The sequence below is a fragment of the Homalodisca vitripennis genome, chromosome 2 (genome assembly GCF_021130785.1).
Source record: "Homalodisca vitripennis isolate AUS2020 chromosome 2, UT_GWSS_2.1, whole genome shotgun sequence".
Lineage (NCBI taxonomy): Eukaryota > Metazoa > Arthropoda > Insecta > Hemiptera > Cicadellidae > Homalodisca > Homalodisca vitripennis.
The window spans coordinates 52,846,567-52,871,483 of NC_060208.1; the positions used below are offsets into that span (position 1 = coordinate 52,846,567).

The following is a 24,917-nucleotide window of genomic DNA, read 5'->3' on the forward strand; positions in this document are numbered from 1 at the left end:
GGAATACTGTTAGATACTCTACGGCGTAGTGTGGGATCATTGTCCAAATCATAAAATGCGTCATTTATGTTGTTTTTCAGTTCGTCAATAATATAAGGCTTTCGAGAATAAACAGAGTTCTTGACTACTCCCCGTAGGAAAAATCCATTGGTGTGATATCTGGTGAACGTGGGGGCATGTCAATATCTGCCTTTTGACCAATAACTTTTCTTTGGTAACGTTCGTTTAAATAATCGCAAGCGGCAGTGGCGTAATGTGGTGGAGCACCATCATGTTAAAAGTAAAGTTCTTGAAAGTTTTCTGCAAACGTCATGAGTCCTGGTACCGCGTAATTCTGAAGGCATAATTACCAACATTTAGTAATACCAACATCACGGACAAAAACTATTGTACTATGTCTTGCTGTTATTTTTTTCTTCTTTTAACCAACTGTCCAGTGTCTTTTGCGCCACCCTGTATAGTTCAATTTCTACATTTTTGGAAGAACTTTGTCTTTTTCATTTTTATCTTCCCCCCTCTCCATTCACGGATATGCCGCTGACCATCCTATAATCAGAATCACAAGATAATAGTTCACTGTGTTTGAAGTGATAATAAATGAACAAAATCAAAATAAGATTACCTTTTGCTTTTAACCCCCGAACTGGCAGATAACATTCCCTGAAATGACGATCATTTTTTATATTCCCTTTGTTTGTACAAAATGCAGTCTTAAAAACGAATGAATTTTAGTAACCAATATAGATATAAAAAAATGCAGTGTAAAGAAATTCAAGGCTTGTTGCTTTAGGAATTTGTGTAGCTTCAATAAAAACCTACAAGCAACAATTTAAAATGTAAATCAATTTATGATTTGTAAATCAAACTGTGCATGATGGTATTTACATTAACAGAAATTATTCATTTTAATGTTCTCTGGAAAATTGGAAAAATAATTTTAAATGCAACTTAAAAAATATGAAATTGTAGTGACTTCCTTAGGAAACAAAGATTTGTATTTCAGTTACTTGTAGTTATAGTGCTTAAATAGCTTTTATAAAGCCCTTCAAATTGACTACCTGGATTGTTTTAATTCTTCAATTGTATACAAGTTCCGAAACAACATCACACAGTGATCACTAACAAACACCTAATTAGCTTAAGTTTTGTTTTATTTGCTTTCTGTGTAAAAAATAGTTCTTTCTTACAACATACAATAAGAAAACCAGTTTTTAGAAAAAGATCATGACAAATTTTAGGTGTAGTAAGACATGTAAAAGAATTTTTATCATCTGAAATATATTGTCAGTTTAAGGGTCGTTATGTGTAAATCTCGTAATAAACACAAGGTTTTTTTTATCCTTTCCGCTCGGATGGGCAGCAGTGCTGACCAAATATGGCTTCTCGTAGGCTCGTATTATTTTAGCGCGTACTGTCCACTCAGATTGGATGGGCAGCGGTGCTGTCCACTATGGTGCCTGCGTGCACACAGCAGCCATGTCATTGTTGCGTCCCCACCAGCTCGGATTTATTTTCAGCGTGTCATTGATACTGTGCCTTTTAAAAAGTTAAATGGATTTAAAGGTCCAAAGGTAAATAATAATGTAGTCGAAAAGTATTACAATGGAAATGTTATACTTCTATAAACTAACATGAGTTACAATGAGTATTAATAATGTGACAGTAAATAATTATAACATGATAAAAAATAAAATTGAACTGCTTATTATTGTTCCAAATACAATTTTAACTGCAGGCTAGTTGTCGTCTTGTTGTTGAAATATCTGAGATGAATGGTACTTTTCAAAACAAACACTAATGTGAAGAACGGGCTCATTTTCACAAGTTTTGCAATAAAACTTCACTCTTTTCCTGGTGCCGCCTTGTGCTCTACTGCTACACACGACGCAATCCTTCACTTTTCTACCTTCAAGAGGATATGGTAGATGAAGTTTCCCATTTATTCGGGAAATGTCTTGCAATAGGATGGGATGGTCTTCCTTTTTTATTTGTGTTCCTTACATCGCCAACAACCTCTAATACCAGTAATTTTCTCTACTGACGTTGAGACATTTTACCCTGGGCTTCAGACATGTTGTACAGTATATAGGCGTTCACTAGTGCAGCTTCTTGGAGCCAGAAATACACTTTCCTCCACCATTTAAGGGACTTTCTTGTGAACCCATAAGAAGCTATAAAGTGGTCCGCCAAGTCCACTCCACCCATGTACTTATTATACTGACATACTGCTGTAGGTTTTTTCACTTCTTCAACTACGCCTTGTTTCTTTGTCCTATGTACTATCTGTGTACATTGCCGTAAAGAGTACTCAACATCGTTACCTCATTTTTGTCTTTCCAGTGAACAAGTGAGAAACGATCATCTTTTCTAGAGATGTTAGATTTTGACTTCCGTTTTCGAATCTGCAATGGCAATCCTATCCTATTTCTAAGGATAGTCCCTGTTAAGTGAACTTTAATATCACTTAATTCCTGGGCTAGATCCATATTTTTATAATACCTATCGGTAAATGTATGGAGCCCTTCAACAGCTCCATAAGACTCCTTAAGTTCATTCACTAAATGGAGAACTATTCGGCTTGTTGCACCTAAGTCCGGTTTTTCCAACCGGTCTGTTGTTGATTTACCAAAGTATGGCTCTAAACAGCAAATGTAGCCAGTCTGAGAATCTGAAAGTACGAATACCTTAATACCCCATTTGATAGGTTTTGCTTTGTTATATACCTTAAACAGAATGCGGCCCTTGAACCCAACGGTACTTTCATCGACACTTAACTGTACTGTTAGGTATGTAGACATTTCTAAACTGTTTATCTAGGTAAAGTACGACATTTCTTACTTTACCCGATCTGGATAAAGTTCCTCCTATGGAACCAACAGGACGAGGAGCAGCATGCAGGTTCCAAAAAATCTGAAGAAACCTCTCCTTCAAAAAAATGTCCTTTAAAAAAGGGCTGATAATCTACCCAATCCTTTGAAAAGTAATCTTCAACTTCAGGCTTTTGGTTCATTGCCATGTTCATTAAGCAACCAATAAAAGCTTTAAACTCAGTAACGGTTACCTCTTTCCAAGTCTTCCACATAGATTTTTTCCTTAAAAGAGTTACTTTCATTATCTTTTCTTGGGCGTAACGATTAGTTTCTTTTACAATCTCAGTTAATAACTCATCTGTAAAGAAAAGTTGGAAGAATTGCAAAGGGGTTGTTGGTTTTACACCTGTTGGAGGTTTAAAACCACTATTGAGTGTCCAATTGAATTTTACAAACATTTCCTCACCTTCATTCCATTCTCTCCAACCATTACAATCTTCATTTTCAGCTTCCTCATCTAGTCCATGTTGACTTTCAGTACTATTATCTTCATTGTTCATTTCGTCTGCCACATCTTCGTCTACATCACTTGGGTGTACAGTAGAACCCCTCATATCCGGCCACCACGGGACCGAGCCCCTGGCCGGATAACGATTCGGCCGGATAAACCAACCTACAGTACACAGCACTTGACGAAACAAAACAATTGTACTGTACTGTACTAACCGCACTGGAAATAATCAACGAACTGTTTACAGGTTAAACCTATTAGCTCAACTGAGGACAAAACAGGAAAATGTAAACAAATAGATACACAAAAATAACGCAAGAGTCGTGTGAGACTAGTGCGTGCAACTGCGCGTCTGCAAGCCGTGGTAAATAAATTTCGATATTGGCTTCCGGGAAGTGGCCGGATAAACCGAGGTGCGGTAAAAACCGAGGCCGGATATGAGGGGTTCTACTGTACTGAACTATCACTATCTCCACCATTTAGAATGTCCCTAACATTGCCTGGACTACAGTCAACAAACCTATATTCATTCATTGTTATCATTTTAAAACACAAAATACAGGTATTAATACTGATATATTTACACTTTTATTTACAGTTATATTTACACTGATATCTGCAATACTTCATTTACACTGATATTTAATAAAATTGCACAATACTAAGAATAATAAACAATCCGTTCTAATAATGCGTGTAGGTTAACTCACTAGTGACAATGTGGTTAAAAGTGTGCTAAAACGAAAGCCTAGAATGCAATATTGACCAGATGATCAATTTCCAAGCTTTGTAATGAAACAGCTGATTGATCTTAATGCGTTGTATTATAAAAAAATACGTCAGAATAAAAAAAAAGAGTCTATAACTTGTGGTCAACGCTGCTCTTCATCCGAGCGCTAGTAGGATTATTCAATGGACAGCACAGCTGACAATCCGATCTCTGAGGACGGCAACTCTAAATAAATGCGCGAGCTAGAGGAAATGGCGGTGGCCAACACTGCTGCCCATCCGATCTCTGTGGACATTCTAACATTACCGCTCCGAGTGAAAAGGGTTAATAAAACTTTGACTTGAATATTGTGCATTGTTAAGTTATTTTATACTTAGCATGATTTTGGCTATGAAAATATATGTAAAAATAATGCAAAGCACCTGAAAAAATCTGACTTGATTTATTTTATTAGCCTAAGATGCAATGTAGAAAATCTTCTAAAATTATTTTAGTACTGTTTTAGTTTACATTCCAGTAGGTGGTGCTTGAGTCATCTTAATTTTTTTTAAATCTTCTTTTATGTATTCTCTACAAGTATATTTTATTCTAAGATTATTTATATTTAAAGCTTCAAAACTTTGACTATTTTTTAAGTTCTGATAGTATGTTTTCTTCTGTTCCTATAGTCTATTTAAAATGCCTTTATTTACAAAGAATCACTCTTTACTATTGTGAGGAGCTTTCTTCAGTATTTTTCTGCTTTCAATATACAGAGATTTTACTTTAGCATTGTTTCTTATCCACATATTGATATTCATCAGTAAGTTTTTATATATTTTAAGTTCTTGGAATTTAACTTTTTTTGCTCTCAGGGCAACAAAATGTGGAAATCCAATATCTAATTTTTGTGTTTTATTTTTATCACGTGTTGTACAAACTTGTGACATTTTGGCTTTGCATGAAAGCGTTAATAATCACAGAACTCGTAGTGATTTAGAAGACATTTGTTTTGGTAATTCTTAATTTTTTTGTTTTGTACTATATTACAATATAGTTTTATATATTACAATATGGTTGTTTTTGTAATACACAACCATCATGCACGGATATATATTAATACTTTTGTAGTACTCCCAATTTTACCATTGTTGCAACTAAATCTTTACTGCTTCCTAAATTGTGATTGATAAAATTATATTTTCAAGTATTCAACATTATCTAAATATGGTTTTTAATTATGTGGTGGTTTTGCTTAAGTATAATAGTAAAGTTAAAATAATATTTAAATTTTGTGTATTGGCAGTTAAATTAATTGGACCTAGTTACGTCTGGAGCTGAGAATGGCTACATGATCTGTCCAAGGCTCCATGTTGTCAAAAATCTTAAAACTACAGACATCCAGTTTATGTTTGTTCAAAGATCACTCTTAAAAGTTTTGAGATAGGCTATATGAAATTTTTGAGCTAGACTTACTTTAATATCTCCTCCTGCAACAATGTATTTTGAATCAATGTATGTCAGATTTTCCACTTGTTGAAAGCACTTTGCTATTCAATTTTTGAAGTGGAGGGAATATTTTTATGAATCAAAATCAGTTTTGGGGCTTCTGAAGAATAACTAGAAGTCACAAATGGCAAGATAAGGTATCCACCTTATCTTGCCCATTGTTTTGATGCCACTTCTTTTGGCCAAAAACTGTAAAACTTTTGCACCACTGTGAGAATTGGCATTGTCTTTGTACAAAATTAAACCCTTTATGTTCAATTCCTGAAGAACTTCCTGCCAGACATTGTTCAGTATGCGAACTTACAGTGACAGTCCTTTGTTCCTCCAGCTTAATCATTATAGCCTTCACCAGTCTTGTTCTCCTGAAGAAAACATTATTCATTACTTTCTTCACCCATTTGCTAATCTCTTCTCAAGTTGGAACTTCCATAAAAAGGCATGTACATCTCCTCCCCAGTAACAATTTTGAAAGCAATCTGATAAACGCTGTTATTAATCAGTTAGAAGGTCTGCTGGCTGATTCTCACACATACCCATTGAGAAGCAATTTTCATTACTTAAAACTTACTTTTATATTTTCTTATTTTCATGCAAGATTATTCGCACTGCGGATTCAATCCTTCAGGAAGATTCAACCATTAAATTAGTACAGTGTCTACTCTTACATCACAGTGCACACCCAATGAACGTTTTCGTGAGTGATGGCAGAATGTGGCCTGCCTGAGCGTTTGTTGTCTTGAAGTAAATTGTGACCTATTTGAAATTCTGAGTATCATTTGAAAACAGTACCATGGTATAGTGAATACATAAGATTATTGTAGTATGTCAGTATCTCAAAACTTTTAAAATTACCCTAATAGTGTTGTTTGCCAGTTATTTTCAGATTACTCTGTGCTTGATTTTTATTTACATAATTCTTTTTTAAACAAATAAATTATATAAGTACCTATTGCCATAAAAATTATAAAACTGCTATTTTACCATAGTACTGTACTGTATTGACGAATTGAATCAAGATTAACTTGTCCTACAAATCGGCATAAGCAACTTTTGTTGTATGAAAGCACAAATTAAATGCTTATATGAAATAATGTAGCTTAATGATTTTCTAACATAGAGTACAGCAGTTCTAACTTCATCTCTGACTCCTACTGGCTGGAAGATAGAAACGTTTCAGAAATTGTAATGCGCCCACAATTTGACTATTGAGCGATCAGCATTTTGAAGGAAAGTTAAAGTAAGGAGATTTATATAGATTTTGGAGAGTCAAAGGAAAGAGTTTGACTGACAACACTGCAGCGTTGCCAAGCAGTGCACTCTTCAGGGGTAAACTTAGAATTGCTCTAGTGTATTTGAACCCAGCTTTCAAAAATACTGAAAACATTCAAATGTTCAGTGCTTTTATGCTAGTAAAAATTATGGCACATAATTGTCGTATATTGGCCTTTATCTCAGCGTTAGGTGGTACTATATTATTCTTAAATATATTTAATTTCTCCTCAACAAATTTACAAAGCAAGTCTAAAATTTAGTATTTCAAGATTTTATAAGGCCTAGTTTATAAAATTTAGGAGAGATTTTCTAGTCGTTACATGCTTATGTGTATATTGTTGATATAATTTTATTTATTGTGTAAAATATTGTTTTGATATAAAAATGTACTAATTTTATAACTTCTATGATAATTATATAATAAAGAGATACATTTTATTTTATTGTAATTTTATTACCCAGTGTTCATATAAAAGAAAAAAATACAATTTTTGTACTATCATATTAATATATTATATCAAATATCACTTTTAAACACAAGTTTTGTGATGCCCCATTAGGGCCACAGCATCTGCCACATACATCAGCATCTTGTTACACTCAGAGTGCTATCCTATTTTCCCACCAGGTATTGGTTTAGGTTAAATTAACATAAAATATTTGAGAAGCTAGTTTTATAGTTTAAGAATGTTTTGTTCCTTATAAAGGAGTAAATAGACACATATAACATTTTTTTGTCAAGATAAATAAAGTCCAATGTCGGCCTGGACATCAGAGAATAATGGACGAGTGTAAGAGAAGCTGTTAAAGTCAGTCCCCGGCGGCCGGCCCATAAACAAGCTACAGTTTAGCACTTCTCTGAGATTGTAGGATTGTAGGTTTCGCGCCTATTTTTGACGAGGGTGGTGGACATCACTTGTCTGCAGGGTAGGACAGTTAGTCCACGGGTCTCGGCGTGCTCAAAACTAACCTGGCCATGCATTGGTTTTTCTATCTGCGCTCTTCTTCATTATCATCAGTGATGCTTCACTACAGTGTACTGCTAAGGTAATAAAAATTAACACCAGTTTACTCCAATGAAAACTCAAGCTATCACATTTGAAGTAGATTACTAATTGGAATTATATTTAAACTAATTCCATACAACACTACATTACTATCTCACTAATTCAGTGTTATCCTAATGAATCATAAACATCTATTCTAAGGTTGTATTAATTATTCCTTCTCTTGGTCCATCGTTAGTATAATACTGTATATGGGAGTAGACACTTACTCTAGTACACGTCAATTGAAATGGATAGTTTATTGTTCTAACACTGTTAATAATTAAAACAATAATTTAGTTCATATCTAATATATCACATTTATAGTTGTATCAAATTACGTTAAATAGAAAACTATACGAAGAAAAATATATTTTACTACCTTAAATAGTGGCTCTTGGCCTATAAACCAAAAAGTAAACGAATCTTATCTGCCTACAGAGACATACTGACTTACGATCATATCCTGCTAACGATAGGTTGTAAATATCACAGAAACAGCAATTCAATGAAGACTGGAAATATATATATATATATACATAACAAAGGTCTGAGAAGTCTATTTTTGCCAAAAGCCAACTAAGATGCGTTTTATAACAGTCCTTAAATTTATAGTAAGAGTTATATACTATTTAATCTTTGATATGTGTATTACAGTACTCGCCAAACAATTCACATTTAATATTTGCTCAAATGAACAGTTAAAAGTAAACTTTTGCTAAAACTTTTAATTTTCTTATCTGAATATTTTTCTTAGTCTGTGCTCAACAGTGGTTGCAGAAAAGGTTCAAATAAGAAATGTTGTTACTATCAAGCTTGCTCTATGCTTTCAAGACCAAATGTAAACAAATTTAAAATAGTAGTTAAATTAATTAACATATGATTGTGCTGTCATAAAACCATGTTTGCAAAGAACAGTTGACTAAAGTAAACAGACTCTTTCAATCTATACTATCATATAACAAATTTTGTTCTATTTGCTTGATTTTTTTGTGCACTTTTACAATACCTTAATCGTTATTCTGCTAGTAAGGGCAAAAAGAGATCCAATAAAGCAAAGACCATTATAATCGTTAGAGCCATTTGTAAGTTGTAAACGGTGTAATAAACCCAACTGTTTTATGTATATAGATTTTATTTAATTCTTTCTGTAGTGGTCTTTTTCTGTAGTCTACTGAACAATATTTAGCAAATATAGAGTATAGATTTGGAACATCCGCTCAAGTGCTGCAGAGTGAGTACGACGATCCCTCGTCAAAAAAACCCGTAGGTCGGACAGTGGGTCCCAGGCCGGGACCGTGAACCTATTCTCCACGCCTTAAGAAATGGTCCAGACAGTTTTACAACATGGATCTACAGTCCGTTAACCCTTATCTGACCACTCGTACGAAAGTAATCACAATTTGGACACATATTTTTATTTACCAACATGAGTTATTTACCAGCACTTCCACGATCATGATAGTTAACCTCAAATAACTACTCACACACACATACATATATAATATTTTTCGCTTTTTGTCTCAATAATCTTTTTATGTTATCTTTCATTCTTGTATAATTATGACTAGGTTAGTTTGTGAACTCTGGGTGTCATGTTTGGTTAAGTTAAACGGAAATGTTAAGTAAGTGCTTCCATGAGAAAAATTGTTTTACAGTACTCCCAAGCACTGCATACTTAATATTTTGTAAAACGTGAAGTTAAAGGATATTTTTACTGAAACTTTTAATTTTGTTATCTGGATATTTTCTAATTCTGTGCTCAACAGCGGTTGCAGAAAAGATTGAAGTAAGAATTGTTATTACTATTAAGTCAAAGTCAAATACTTTATTGCCATTGATCATTACAATTGAAATAGGCACAGTCACATTTATACATTAAAAACAGGCTATTAAATAAGATACATAAATAAGACATTTCATGAATGAACAATTAGACAGATAAATAGGCTACTTATGCTTAAAAGATAAGGCAAACATCAGTTTGTAAAAACTCCTCTACAGAATATAAAATGGATTATTCTGTAACCAGGTGGTCAATTTGTGCTTAAAATTAGATAATGGAGTGTCATGAGCCGAAACGTGTAATTTTGTTAAAAAATTTGAACACAATTTACCTGATGTGAGGAGCCCAGTTTTTGATAGGCGATGCTGCGGCAAGTCAAGCTTATGGCTGAATCTAGTCAAATGGCAATGAAAATGCTGCCTAGTGAAAAATAAATGTAAGTTAGTTTTAGATGTAGATAAGGATATGGTAGATGTACAAATTGATCACTGTAAGAATTTTAGCTTGGATGAACAAAGGTCGGCAGTGTTCAAGATACCTGGCTCCACACAGTGTTCTGACGACTTTCTTTTGTATGATGAGAATATCCGATACACCAGAAGAATGACCCCAAAGAATTAGACCATAAGATAAGTGTGATTGAAACAGTGCAAAATAGGAAGACCTCAGATGTTCTATTGATATTAAAGCTCTTAATTTTCCATAGTAAATAGCTGACTCTCGAGATTTTTATACACACATTATTTACATGCTGAGCCCAGGTCAATTTCGAATCAATAACAAAGCCTAACAACTTTACAGGATGGAGGCTTTTCTTTAGATGTTAAACTCAGCAACAGATTTTGAGTTTTTTCTGGATTGCAATGTAATTTGTTGGAGGTGAACCAATTTAATGCTCCGGTTTGAGCATTTTCAATCTCTGTTTGAAGAACGTCCAGATATCGGTTACTCGAGAAAAGAGACGTGTCATCCGCATAGATAACTGAGTTACATTTAAGTTCACTGACAGGTCATTAATTATTACAGTAAAAAAGAAAGGTCCCAATACAGACCCCCTGTGGGACTCCAATTGTTACCGTTCTTTCATTGAAGAATTACACCCCTTAATAGATACAAACTGCTTTCTATCCGATAGATAAGAGGTAATAATCTGACAAGCACTCCTCAGAAATACCATAATATTTGAGTTTTTTGAATGATTGAATCAAAGGGGACACAATCAAAAGCTTTGCTTAAATCTAAGAGAGATAGAGCCGTTGATTCCCTCCTCTCGAAGGCCACAAGGGTATGACTAACAACCTCCAACACCGCTGAAGTTGTGGACCTGCCTGGCCGAAAACCAAATTGTTGATTCAGACAGGAGATTGAAATATTCAAAATACAAAAAAAAGCTGTTGGTGCATGATGGATTCCAAAATTTTAGAGAAAATGGGGACAATAGAAACTGGACGATAACTTTGCGGCTTGTCCCTTGTCACCTTTTTTGTAAATCGGAATAACTTTTGACACTTTTAAAGAGTCAGGGAAAAAACCCGCCTCCAGACATTTATTGAAGACAATAGCCAATGGCCTTTTGATTTCATGGATGGTTTTCTTGATTATATTGTTAGATAACCATAATAGTCCATACTTTTGGAATTTGAGAGTTTAGAAACCATTCTAACTAAATCATCTGGTTTAATTTCTTTCCACTGAATGAGTTAGGAGGAACAGGAATATTACCCAATAAATCCATGAAAGAGAATTATTCTGTGGCAGATTGTTTGAGAGCTCAGTGACTGAATCAAGGAAAAACTGGTTAGTAAGTTCAGGATCTAAGTAAATATCTTTGGAAGAAGCAGGAGATTTTTCCAAATTGATTATTTCCCAAGCAGCCTTAACAACTGTTAGCTGATGTCTCTATATACTGCTCATAAGCTTGCCTTTTTGCGGTTGGTCAGATTTGACCTGTAAGTTCTTTTAGAAGCTAAATACACGTTGTAGGCTACAGGTGTCTGCTCTGACCCCCTATCTCTAAGGCATTTATAAACATTAAAAAAATTTAACATAACATTTCTATCTTCTGCCAATTTATCATTATACCAGTTGATTTTCCTATTACTATTAATATTCTTCTTTTTACTTTTACTGATTAGTGGAGAGCTAAAGTGCCACAAGTCTACATATTTCTTAAAAAAAATATTAAAAAGTTGTTCTACCCCTAAGTTCAATAACATATTTTCATCCAATTCATTTTATTTGTTTTATTTATTTATTTAATAAACCCATATATTCTCTTTTGAATTCTTATTCTCCAATTGTCTTACATAATTATTAATCATGCTAGATTTATGATCGGCAAATTGATACTCCATATTGCAATTTTTATACAAGTCCTCTGAGAAATTGACCAGAATATTATCTATACATGCCCTTGCATGGGTTGGAGACTTGACAGTACAGTTTTAAATTTAGAGATCTGAGTAAATTAGAGAAACTGATAGAAATAATTTTGATCAATCAACGCCATTTCGATGTTGAAGTCACCACAGACTGTCACCAGGCTGTTTTTTTTAAAGATTGATTTCATTGCCAATTCAAAATTGTCAAAAAAAAACTTTGAGATTGCCCTGAGGAGACCTATAAAGACTTACAAGGATGATATTCTGTTCAATCAGCCTGACACCACACAACTCAATATCTAACTCCGCATTATACTGACTAAAATCTAAAAACTTCAAACTTTATACTACTTTTTAAGAAAATCCCCGACCCCCCCATTCTTTTTTTTTCTCTTCTACAATAGAAGCTTGCAGGCAAATATCCACTGGGCACAAACAAGTCAATTTCATTTTCTGTCATCCCAGTGCTCCCGAAACACAAATTGCATCTATCTTATAGACTTTCGCCCACATGTTCAAGCTCAAGTAGCTTGTTACGTATGCATTGTACATTAGCCTGCAATATTCTTATAAATTTCCTACAGTTAGCTTTACTTTTGAAAGGCTTTATGCTTTCAAGATTAAAAATGGAAACAAATTGAAAATAATAGTTAAATTAATTAAAGATATGGTCATGCTATAATAAAACTGTTTACACAGAAAAGTTGATTACATTTAACAGGCTCTTTCAACTAATAATATTTATTTACTATATGCAAGACACCATTGTGGTGTATATCGAAGAGATTTTTGAAATTAGAATAGGCCTGTATGTTAGCTAGGGGTACTAAAAATGTCCATGTAAAATCTGAGTACAATCAGTCCAGTATATTTTACTTTATTGAGTAGAACACACACAGATATTTATTAGATTTTTATATAATAGTATAGAAAAGTATTCTGTGAATAGTAAAGTAATTTAGCCAAATTTGTATTATTTAACTTTTTTGTTTAAAAATTATTATAAAACTTAAAAAATAAAGCTAAAATAAATAAATTAGATCAAATTAACATGCAATTAAATTTTTCTCAACATTATTACAAATCTGTGTCCTGTATATATATAAACAGTGGCGCACCCAGAAATCTTCTCTGGGGGATGTCCGGAACACGGAGAAGACGGGAGCATGGAAACCCCCGATATCAATAGGTCCTCCCCTGAGAAAATTTTGAAATACTAGGTTCTAGAAACGTTCTTTTATAGTACTTCTGAATTAATAAAAAGAGGGCAAATATCAGGTCAGATTGTATAGTTTACAGTAAAACCACTCTATTGCCAATCACCTGGAAATCTATACAGGTATAATTAAAATATTTCTAAACCAATACAGTTAAATGGAGTATATTTAACTAAAATGAAATTTAATTGTAAAATTAACAAAATATTGTACAAAATAATTAATCTAAAATAACAATTTAAGACCAAAGCTAAATCTTAATATACACTCTTGAATCAAAAAGTACAGATATCAGAGTTTATAAGTTGACCACAAACTACCTGATAGGCTACAATTACTGGGGTTATATTAAATTTTAGTTAGTTTATTTCTGTGTTTCTACATATAAAACTGTTCATTAAAAATAACTTCCAGTTTTTGTATCAATAACAACTAGAATATACGAGTTTGGTGCTTTTTACGACAAACTGCAACTTTAAAAATCCACAATTTGGAAGCTTCTGCTCCAATTAAGATAAAACGTTTATACACAATATATACAAGTGTACTGTAAATGAATATGTAATTTTATAATATATAACAGTATGAAAATAAAGTTGTTATTAAATTACCATCTTATATTTTATTTTTGAACAGGTGGTTCACAAAATTTGGTATTGGTCACGTTATGGAGCTAAGAGTCATTATCTTGAATGTGTAATTTTGTTAACCACTATTTAAAACATTTATTTTTTAACACATATTACATTGCGCAGGCAGACTGTGCCCAGCGCGGCATTTCCTTGTGATGACAATTTCAACGTATGACAACAAAATAACACAGTACAGAACTGCTCATAGCTCTGGAAACTCAGTCATTACTATGACAACTGATCACGTAGGGACTACTACAAGGGGACTACTAAAACATAGACTTTGTATCAGATACTGGTCTATCCCGAGAGAAGGTACAAGTTACCGCAAACCAAAGTACCCGGTACAGGTTACTGTCAAAGGTACTTTTACTTTATTTTACTCTTACATATTTACTACTGTTACTGGTACAAACTAATCCGACTCGTTTAGCTGGAACATGTAACTGTATCATTTCATGAATACTATGTTACATATGATTCTAAATCAGTACAAGTACATTTTGTGTTCGGTCACTGAAAATACCAGGTACAAGTAGGAACCACAAGAAATAGTGAAAGCTAACCTCACTTTCATAGTTGCTGCATGCTGGTAAAACTTAAATGTTTTGTATTTTGAACAAAATTGAAATATACAGTATGTGTAATGCTATGTATTTTGCGAATAAAAAAAATATATATATATATCTATAAAATTTTAGCTGAAAAAATACTATTAGGCAATAGATTATTTAGAAATAAAATTCTCTTGTGGGGGGACCGGTCCTGTTCGTCCTCCCCCCGTTGGTACACGCCCCTGAATATATATTACTTGAAAGTTACATTCTGTATTATGGTATAATAAACAATTTTATTGTTGTACTTTTAATATGAATTTATAAAAATTTATAGCTTCTTCTTTTTCCTACTAATATATCACACTTTACCATAGTTTAAAATCTATATTAATACAGTTTATACTGAAAAGCTAAATTTTGCTAGATATTTTATAAGCAAATCTCTGCTTTTTTGCGTTTTAATTGGATTAGGTTTATCACTTGTGTTAAAATGCGGTGACAAAATTATTTTTAACATTGTCCATTACTTTTAATATTTCTTGTCCACATTATTTCTATGAAAAAATAAGAAACAATTAAAAAATCAAACGTTTGTTGTTTTTTTAGCATATAAGTATAGTTTAAAATTTAGTTTTATTAATATCATAGCCAAACTAGGTCAAGGAAATTTGTTCTTTGAAGTTGTGATATGAAATCAATTATCTACAGAAGATCAATGTACATTTATTGTTTCTAAAGACTACTTTTAGGATAATCTTATTTGTCTTTATATATAAATAACAATTATCTATTGTTATGGTCACCCAACACAATAGTGTATATAAAATGACAAGTATCAAATTTGCACAAGATGGAAGTAAACAAAAGCATGACACCAGTTGGCAAGTGGTTGACCTTGGGGAAAAGAGGCCATGGCACTTACCCACTCCACTCCCATTACTATATCTGAGGCCAGATGTTTGCTATCACAGAGGCGATGTCTAAATATATAGCAGGCAGTTGTGTATAGTGTTGTGTTCCTCAGTACCAACTTATATTTTTCAGTGTCCCTTGAAAATATGCCATAGTGTGAGAAGTATTGTTTCAGAAACTGGTTTACTCTTGTTTTTATATAAATTTAGATATTTTTTGCAACAGTTTTTGTACTTATGTGTTTGAAAAATAGAGCAGGAATTAAAGTGTTGAATTAAACATTTTTATTTTGTTCCTTGCAATCTTTAATATTTTAATTAATCTACTAAGAACATTTTGAAACTTGAGGTTATTCATAGTTTCACATCTGCAAGATGACTGAATTACTAGTGATGGTTTTGCCCAAAGTTGGTTTAGTTTTAATTAAAAACTCTTTCAAGGAATGAGCTCCACAGGAAAATACTATACATGTTTTCTCTTTGAGATAAGGCTGGTGGTCATTAATTTAAAACAAAATCAAAGTACTCTCATTTAAAGACAATGTCTTTGATGAGTCTACCTTTGGAAGTTTTAGAAATACTGTTTCTTCATTTAGAGGTAGAAGACTTACCTAGTGTTTTGAAAGTGGTGGGGATGGAGGGGAGTGACTCCTTCTGGATGAAGGTTTGCAAACGAGAAGGATTTAAAAAGATTCCAGGAGAAGAAGAGGATTGGAGAGACGTTTTTCAGAGGAACATCAACTGGATAACTGAAACGTACAGAAAGCGTGAGTACAAATTTCAAAAAGTCAGTAGCAAGCCTACGAAAGTCATGATAAAAGATACAGTTCACGGTAAACACTTATTGATAAAGGGTAAGGAGGATGAAGTTTTTATATTGAACTTGGAAAATGATCCAGAAGTGGTACAAAAACTGTCAGCTGACTATATACAAGTGAGTGGATCAAAGTTATACACCCATATCTCTTCTTATTCAAATATTTATTCTAAAAAAAATAATAAATATACAAAATTGGTAGATCTAATTCCTAACCCACGGTGTAGATTACCGTTACAATATGCCCTTTCTAATGATTACTTGACTGTGTTTGAAGACAACCACAGAATCATTTGGATAACAGACTTTTCAAAGCTGGACCAATTCAGTGTCAATTTATCACATAAAGTAATGCCTGTTTCACTTTTCCTGCAGAACGCGATGCTGAATGTCTTGGTAATAGAAATGAACCAGTATGCTTTTAAACGTTTCAATCTCCATTCAAAAGAATGGATGGAGGATGTGGTGTTGTTCAAGGGAGCAGCTCTTGTTGCTGACCCTAATCTCCATGTTAGCCAAGATCTAATTGTTGGTTGGTGTAACATCTTCATAAACCGTGGCATCACACCTTTGAAAGTTTGGAATTGCAGGGGAGAACTTGTGAAAACTCTTTCGGTTGATTTCATAACTTCTTTTGGACCGATTAAGCCAATGAGAGAACCTGAAAGAATTCTTTGGATAATTGTCGAGGGTGAACACGTTATCATCTCAACTTCCACAAAAAGTTTAACTATTTGGAACTCTAGGGATCCTGATATGTGCAAAGAACTGCCAAAGTCCGAATACCACTACAAGGGACAGTGCGTCATCTCCAGTTTTCTTCTTGTACTCTCTTACTCTCACTGCTTTAATGTGATAGATTTTAAGAAAGCTATGTATCTGTATGAAGTTGCACTTGATATTGATCATCATAACCTGTCTACATTATTCTTTACAAATGAATATTTCCACATAACTTTGAATAAAGTCCTAGGAACATCTGAGAGGTATGTCTTCGAAGAACCTATGATTGAAAGATCTGGTCAATCTCAAGGACATCCTTCTACATCTGATGGAAGTTCGAATAAATTGAAGTCAGAAACGGAGTACACTATCTGCATATATGACTTTAGGGGTGATATTAGTCTTAAGTAAATTACTGATACTTTAAGCAAATTCTGTTTCAGTAAATATTTTACATCCTCAGGTAGGTTCTTTCTAATTTTCTAGAAATTCAGCTAATTTTTACTTTGTCTCATACATGCAATATCATCATGGTGGTCCAAAAATCTTTTGGTGGAAATTTCTGTTATGAAAATGTCCATCACAAGACAAAATGGATTGATTTTGAACAAATTTGGCATGCAGATATACTTTATAATCAAATATCTGAATAAATTTTCCCATTGTATAAACTCTAGTTTTAAATTTTGTTTACTGAAAAAAATGTGCTATTAATTTTATATATAGAAAAAAACAAAATTTACTCTAAAACTTCTCTAGCACTATGTATTATTGCTCTATTGCTTATGATCTGTTATTTGCTTGCATAGTGGCTCAAATTACATCTCAAATGCACAGTATAAAGTTACAAAAGATTATATTCCATTTATTTTGTGAATTTACAGTAGGACCTTGATATATCGAACCTCAAGGGGATTTACAAAACTTCGATATATCAAGAATTTCGATATAATGAGGTTCGATATATCAAGGCTGTTTGGGGCAGACTTCGATATATAGAGGTTTACAACTGTTGTATTATTCATTATATCAAGGTTAACTCTGACAGACTTCGATACGGTATATAGAGGTCCACACCCACTACAATAATACAGTACAATTAAGAATCGTACATTACTTTATCGGGAAATGTGAATAAGAAATTATAACAAGTACACCATACATCAATTTAAATTTATTTATTTTTTAACTAAACGTATAGAGTAATATTATTACATAAATATGAATATGAAATACTGTAACGTCTTAAAAAGTTATGTTGTACAGTATAAATACACATGTCTGAAATACGGTTCTACTGTTTAAAATGCTACTGTAATGTAGGCTTACGTACATGTTATAAAGAGTTTGCAAAACTTATTTACTGTTGTTAAAAAAAATCTACTCGCACTAATCGTGGTAACGTCCAAATTAAACTGAGGGTGGAGTGGTGATCCACCACTGGCGTCTACAGAAAACAAAGGAGTGTCGGTGGTGGGGGTTTCAAGTCTCGACATGAAAAATACGGTACCTACTCTACTTTGATGGTTGTTTGTTTGCACAACACGACAATACAGTACTAAAGTTCGTTTCGTTGATAAACTGAAACTTCGATATATTGAGGTTATTTACTTGAAATCTTCGATATGTAGAGGTAAAATTAGCATTGAAGTAAATGGGACATTCAAGGGGAATGACAAAACTTCGATTTATCGAGGAATTCGATATATTGAGGTTCGATATATCAAGGTCCTACTGTATTATTTCTATTTACTTTGAAACTGTGATAAAGACTGATTGGATTGATATAACTGATGAAAGTCGTCACGTGATTGTAATATATAATTATTAATTTTAACTTAAACTGAATAAACATTTATTTAAATCAAAAGTAAAAATTTGAGGCAAAAATGAATAAAGTTATTTTGATTCATGTTTTTACAGTTCATAGCCTAATAAATGATTGTATACAATGTTGAGTATGTAAAAGGGACATACCCAGTAGTTTATTTTGGGGGAGGCTTAAGAGCTTAATTCCAGAGGTTAAGAGCAAAATATGTTGAGAATGAAAAAATTGTACAAACATAATTAAGAATATCTATAAGTATGTATGTTAACATAATGTTGGATTATGAGAGAGATTATGAGTTTTTAATTACTTGTACAAAAAAAACACTGTGTCAAAAACTGAAAATACTCATAAGGTAAAATGGAATTTCGGAAGAGTAAGAAATGGAGATACTCTTTATTCCATCCAACTGGGTATGTTACATAGAGAAAGTTTGTGACATATTTTAATCTTTATATATATATATATATTTCTTGTGTTCATGTGTATGTGACTGAACTCCTCCTAAATGACTGGACCGATTTTGATGACATTTTTTGTGTGTTTTCAATGGAATTCAAGAATGGTTTAGATTCACAATTTGGTGCATTGGAAAATGTTTTTTTAATTAATTTTTCATTTGTATGTAGTTGTTGATTTTGGAATATTTTACATTGGCAGACTGCACTACAACACGTAATACAAAGTGAACTGATGTAACAGCTGTTAACATTTTCAGCTGAATTTCGTCAAAGAGGCAGAAACATTTGTTGGCATTTAAATTTGAGAAAATATCAAATTATTGTAAAGTGCTTCATCAGTATTGTAATGCAGATTGCAATGACGAAGTTATCTAATTTTAAATTTAGATTGCACCAATGATCTATAGACCATCTAATGCACTGGGAATACTATTTAAACGCTGTTATAAAACCTACCTTATTGTAAAAAGCTGTGTAATTTCAATGCACATAAGGTAATTGAACCTGGTTACATTGAAAGTAAATAAAAAAAAGCCAAAAGAAGATGCTTTATGACTGAAGTTGGTTTTCGTTGGTATACATTTTATTAATCGGGGTACAAGGCAAACTCAACAACAATATTGGAAATATCTTAGACAGAAAATGAATTTAAACAAACGGAATTTGATTTTTTATAACCAAATTAGTTGAATATATATACAGCTATAGGTAGTGTCCTGAATAACTTATCAACGTCCTACCAAAAACAACAAAAGATAGAATTAGGAAATATGGTACATACCTTGATATTGCGTTCTAGAGGCTCATGAAGGAATGACTATCGATTATTTCAGGAGTGCTTAGAATGTGATAGAAAAAAAATACGTGAATATAGTATCCTGATTTTCAACAGGAAATTGCGTGGGAAGCCGCAGGGAACTTCTAGTATTACAAATTTAGCTAACATTAACTGAGATACACTTACTATTACTAATTTCTACTAATTTTCTTTAATATAATTTATTACAATTTCAAGCAGTTATACAATAATACACAAAACAAGTTAGCTTTACTGAAAATTAGTAAAGCGTATCACTGAGGTCTGAAATTTCATTTCTGTCTGTCTGTCCATGTGATATCTCAAAAATGAACTGATCTATAGACTTGAAATTTTAAATGCAACTTAAGCAAAGCCTGTTACTGACACACAGTATAGTGTCTCTTATCTCGTTATTCTCAGGGATTGTGTAATAAGTGAATGTTCTACTTACAACAGAACACCATTTTCAACAGTTAGCTAAAATACATTTTTTGTAATAAATAATAAAAAATTAAGTAATAAACCTTTCAAAAGCGGTTCAGTATAATATGCACTCTACCTTAAGTGTAATTTAAACAGGTGACATTTAAATAAACTTAAAAAAGATTTGTCACAATCCTCAGAAGTGCTGGTGTGATTGGAATGAATCCTGAAACGTACTCTACTATATGTTATATTGACAGTTTATCATTCATTTCCTAACAGTAAAAGTAGCAGCTCACTTTAAATGTCAAGTGTCAGATCAGTGGCGTAGCGAAGGGGGGGTCCAGACCCCCCCAAAATTTTAAGACATATTAAAAAATAAAGCATGGAACAGGATAAAAAAGGAGAGTTATCATTACTCTTTTCTACAAACATAAAATTGATTGATTTAATTGATTAAAGTGACCATTGTTAAAAATATAATTGTCCTTTCGTTTAAATCATAAAGTATCAAACGATACTTTTGGGCTCGGCCTTTCGGATAGTGTAGTGTAATCATGGTATTTCTATAGGGCGCGGTCACGTGACGTCGCAAAGTAACCTGAACCGTAACACGGCGAACAGTTTAAATTAGCGACCACTTTTTTCAAATTCGTCTTTGGGACGTAAAATGACTGCTTAGAATTAAGCTACGACGTTGATTTTAGGTGTCATTAAACTGTAGACGTGTACATAATTATCGAAAAAAATATAAAATCACTTTCGGTCAGAAAATACTCTTGAAAAGTTCTACTGTTTAGAACTTCAACTAATTTGGACTTCAGTGATTGAGGTAAACGTGGTGTTTTCGGTTGAGTTAGGATGACGATTTTTGTTATCATTAAACTGTACACTGTACCTATATAATTATCAAGAAAAAAATCATTAGAGTTTTTCAGGTGTATTTTATTTCCGTCCGAAAGTGATTTTTTTTATTTTCTTCCGATAATTATATACTTGTCTACAGTGTAATGATACAAAAAATCGTCATTATAACTCATTCATAAATACCTCAATCAGTGAAATCCAAAGTAGCCGAACTTCTAATCAGTAGAATTTTTCCGGTGCATTTTCCGACCGTTAGTTTGATCTGTACCCAAGCAACGCTCGAAAATTTCCCTCCTTTTCTAAAGGGTTTTCGGCCGTCAGTGGCCCAATGTCCCCGAAGGGGTATTTCATTTTCTCCACAAAATATAGTTGTTTCAATTATACGCTTGAGTAAAGCTCTGTTTTGTTCTTTTTCTTTCTTATTCAGTGAATCCAACATCAGTGACTGAGAGAGAGAGAGGTTATGTAAGTGATGTGTTATGATGCTTGGAGTGTGTTGACAAAATGGTTATATTTTTAATAATTATGCCTTAAAAGTGACTCTGGTACAATCATTTCGATACTGTAAGATTTGATGAATATTTTAAATAATGGTTTAACAGTTTTTGCCTTGTATTTTTATAGTAATATTTAAAGTTTTATAAACTGTTCAATTTAACCTCAAACTTATTAAATAAGACTAATCTACCTATGTGTAATTAAAACATACATACTGTGATATAATAGACACTGTATTAAGATCTGATATCAAATATTCGAACTTATTCACTCAAATTACAATTGTATAATATAAAATTTTATTCATGATGAAACAATAAACAACAGTATCTTCAAGCAAGGCATTACAGTGAGCAACTGAACTGACACTTTAGCAGACCAACTTAGTCATCGTTAGCAACAGTTGTGGATCAGTGGTCAAGGTCACTAGCTACTAATGTTGGCTATACAACTGGAGCAGGTTCTAATCCAGCTGGAGTCATTGACTTTTTGCTACCATAAAAATTAAAATAAAAAAATATATATATATATTGGTGTAGATAAAAATAAAATTTTTTATTACTTTTTACTTTTATTTTTCTTTTATAAAGCTAAATCACATTTCTAATAAATTTAATAAACTGTTTTTTTTTTTTACTATTTCTTCATTTGATTACAATGAGTTTGACACAAAAAAATAAATTACCAAAAGGCTGGATTAAGGAAGAAAAAATAAGAAAAAATGGTCTCAGTAAGGGAAAAAAGGACATTTATATTAAATCACCTGGAGGTAAAATTTTTAGGTCCAAAAAAGAACTTGAAAACTATATCTCTGAAAAAAATCTTCCTTTTAAAATTGGAAATTTCTACTGTAGTCAAAAAAAAATAAATAGTAATGATTCATCGCCTTAATGCCTTAATGATTCCTCTAGTCAAGAGTCTCTTAATTCATCCATATCGCTAAATATGACCTTAACAAAATCTACAAAAACTATTGAAATACAAACAGAACTAGACTCCAACTCTAAAAAAACCCTTGAAGTAGAAACACAAACAGATTGCTCTCTTTGGAAAAGAAATAAAATAACTGAAGAACTGCTGAGTAAAAACTGGCTAACTGGTGTCACAATAGAGCCTTACCTACAAATCATTAATGACACATAATATCTAAAATCTAAATCATGTACCATCATTAGTCCTTTGATATCCCATGCATTGAAAAATTTGCAAGATTACAGATTTTTACTTGACGCATTAAATATTCACTCAAAAAATAAGATAATACTACCTGTCAATGATGCTGAGGTTTTCAATAATGAAAGCGGATCCCACTGGAGTATTTTAGTGTATGACAAAATGAGTAATAAATTCCTACATTTTGACTCCTTACAAGACTATAATCTATCCTCAGCTACAAAGATTGCCGAGAAAATAAAAAATTATTTCGGTGGAATTTCCCTGGCAGCCACTTTCAAGTGTGTGAACTCGCCACAACAACCTAACAACTACGATTGTGGAATATTTGCTTGCTGGATAGTGGAGTCTCTAGTTGAGGATATTATGAATGATGAAGAATGTAACTTAGATTTTATTCAAAAGACTAGTTAGCTGAATCAGACCTAGTAAAAAAGCGGTCTTTAATGGCATATCATCTGGTAAATGCTTCAAACCCAAGTGATGATATATTATACACAACAATGATAACAAAACTGGACAAAAAAACAGTCAGCACAGAAACAGAACCTAAACAACAGCCTATGTTTTGTCTAAAAAATAATGATGGCCAAGAACTAGTTCAAAAAATATATGAAGACCATTCATGGGTTACAATAAAAACAAAATCAAACTCAGATATAAGGAAGCCACATACTTCTCAGCCTACAGTCTGTATAAGCAATAGGTTTGATATTTTACGGAGTTGTGGTAGCAACATGGAATCTCAAGATTCACACTCAAATGCATACCTCAGTGAGAACACAAAAAAATCTAAGCCTCCTAAGTCACACAAAAATAGGAAAAACACAATAAACAAGCAAAATGCTCCAAATGATGCAGGAGCATCAAAGTCCCACAAGTCCATATGTCCGAATATAAAATTAACACTATGTTCAGACAGTCAAAGTAAAGATATTGCAAGAATGGTCGAAAGGCAGAGCTACGGAAGAGTTAACACATTTGGCTATGTGAGGGCTAATACAACCTTACTTCAAGTTCTTGAGTCAACTGATATAGAGGACAAAACGCCAACTGATGTCATTGGGGGGACGAATGACAGTCTGAATGGTAACATGAAAAATCTTTACAATCATCTAGAGGAAAAACTTAAACTAAAGAGTAAAGATAGAAGAATATTCATTACAAACAACACCTAAAAGATATGACCAGCCTCTAAATCATCATGTAAATATTGAAATAAATTCCCTGAATAACTACATAGAAGAATTAACAGTAAGAATGGATAATGTCTTTTTAATAAACTTGAATCAACTGGAACGGGGGCACTATACAAAGCATGGGCTGCATTTGAGTAGAACTGGGAAACAGAAGGTAGTTTCTATGATCATCGAAGCAATATCATAGCTAAGCTGGGCCAAACAAATCACTTTTAATCAAGATGTTGAGCTGATGGAGTCGCATATGAATGAAGTTATCAATCAATACCGTCTTAACCCTGAGGTGGCCTTTGCACACTGCATCTCTGCAGATTTTAATCATTACAAGCAGATGAGCCAGGGTGTTGCTGCAGTTTTTGAAAGATAACTTTGGGAAACCAAGACGCATGGACTATTGTGCTCAAAACTTAACCTGTCAGAAGTACAACAAGGGAGCTGCAGTATATGGTTTGGTATCTAAACCTAAATATTTCCTTAACTCAGAAAATTATGATAAGTATATGGAGCTTTATGATGGAGCATTTCAACAGCTGGAAAATGATTTCAAAAGAAGAAATTTAAAAACATTAATCTGTTCCCCCATGGGATGTGTGTGGGACCGTGTACCACCTTATCACTTCATCAAAAACATTAAACAATTCAGAGAAGTAACAGGTGCGAACATACTTATTGTAACCTTCAATGAAACCTCCAGAAGGAAGAAACAAAATGGACTATCTCACTCAGATTTGGTCAAATATCTCCGGGAGATGACAGCTGAGCATCAGATTTGCCGCAGCCTTCAGCGA

At 32.9% G+C, this 24,917-nt stretch overlaps 1 protein-coding gene and 1 long non-coding RNA gene across 2 annotated transcripts in view; one reads left to right on the forward strand and one right to left on the reverse strand.

The window, feature by feature from the left end:
• Positions 1–426: 426 nt before the first annotated feature.
• Positions 427–22,165, reverse strand: LOC124353936. The gene is made up of 2 exons (XR_006921646.1): positions 21,973–22,165; positions 427–546 (listed from the first exon to the last, which is right to left on the reverse strand). It is a non-coding gene; the product is annotated as an uncharacterized LOC124353936 (long non-coding RNA).
• LOC124353934 (zinc finger and BTB domain-containing protein 41-like) overlaps positions 16,011–24,917 on the forward strand; it is a 41,908-nt gene continuing 33,001 nt past the window's right edge. The window contains exon 1 of the mRNA XM_046803996.1: positions 16,011–16,108. The gene's annotated coding sequence lies outside the window, so the exon portion shown is untranslated. The remainder of the gene's footprint in view (positions 16,109–24,917) is intronic.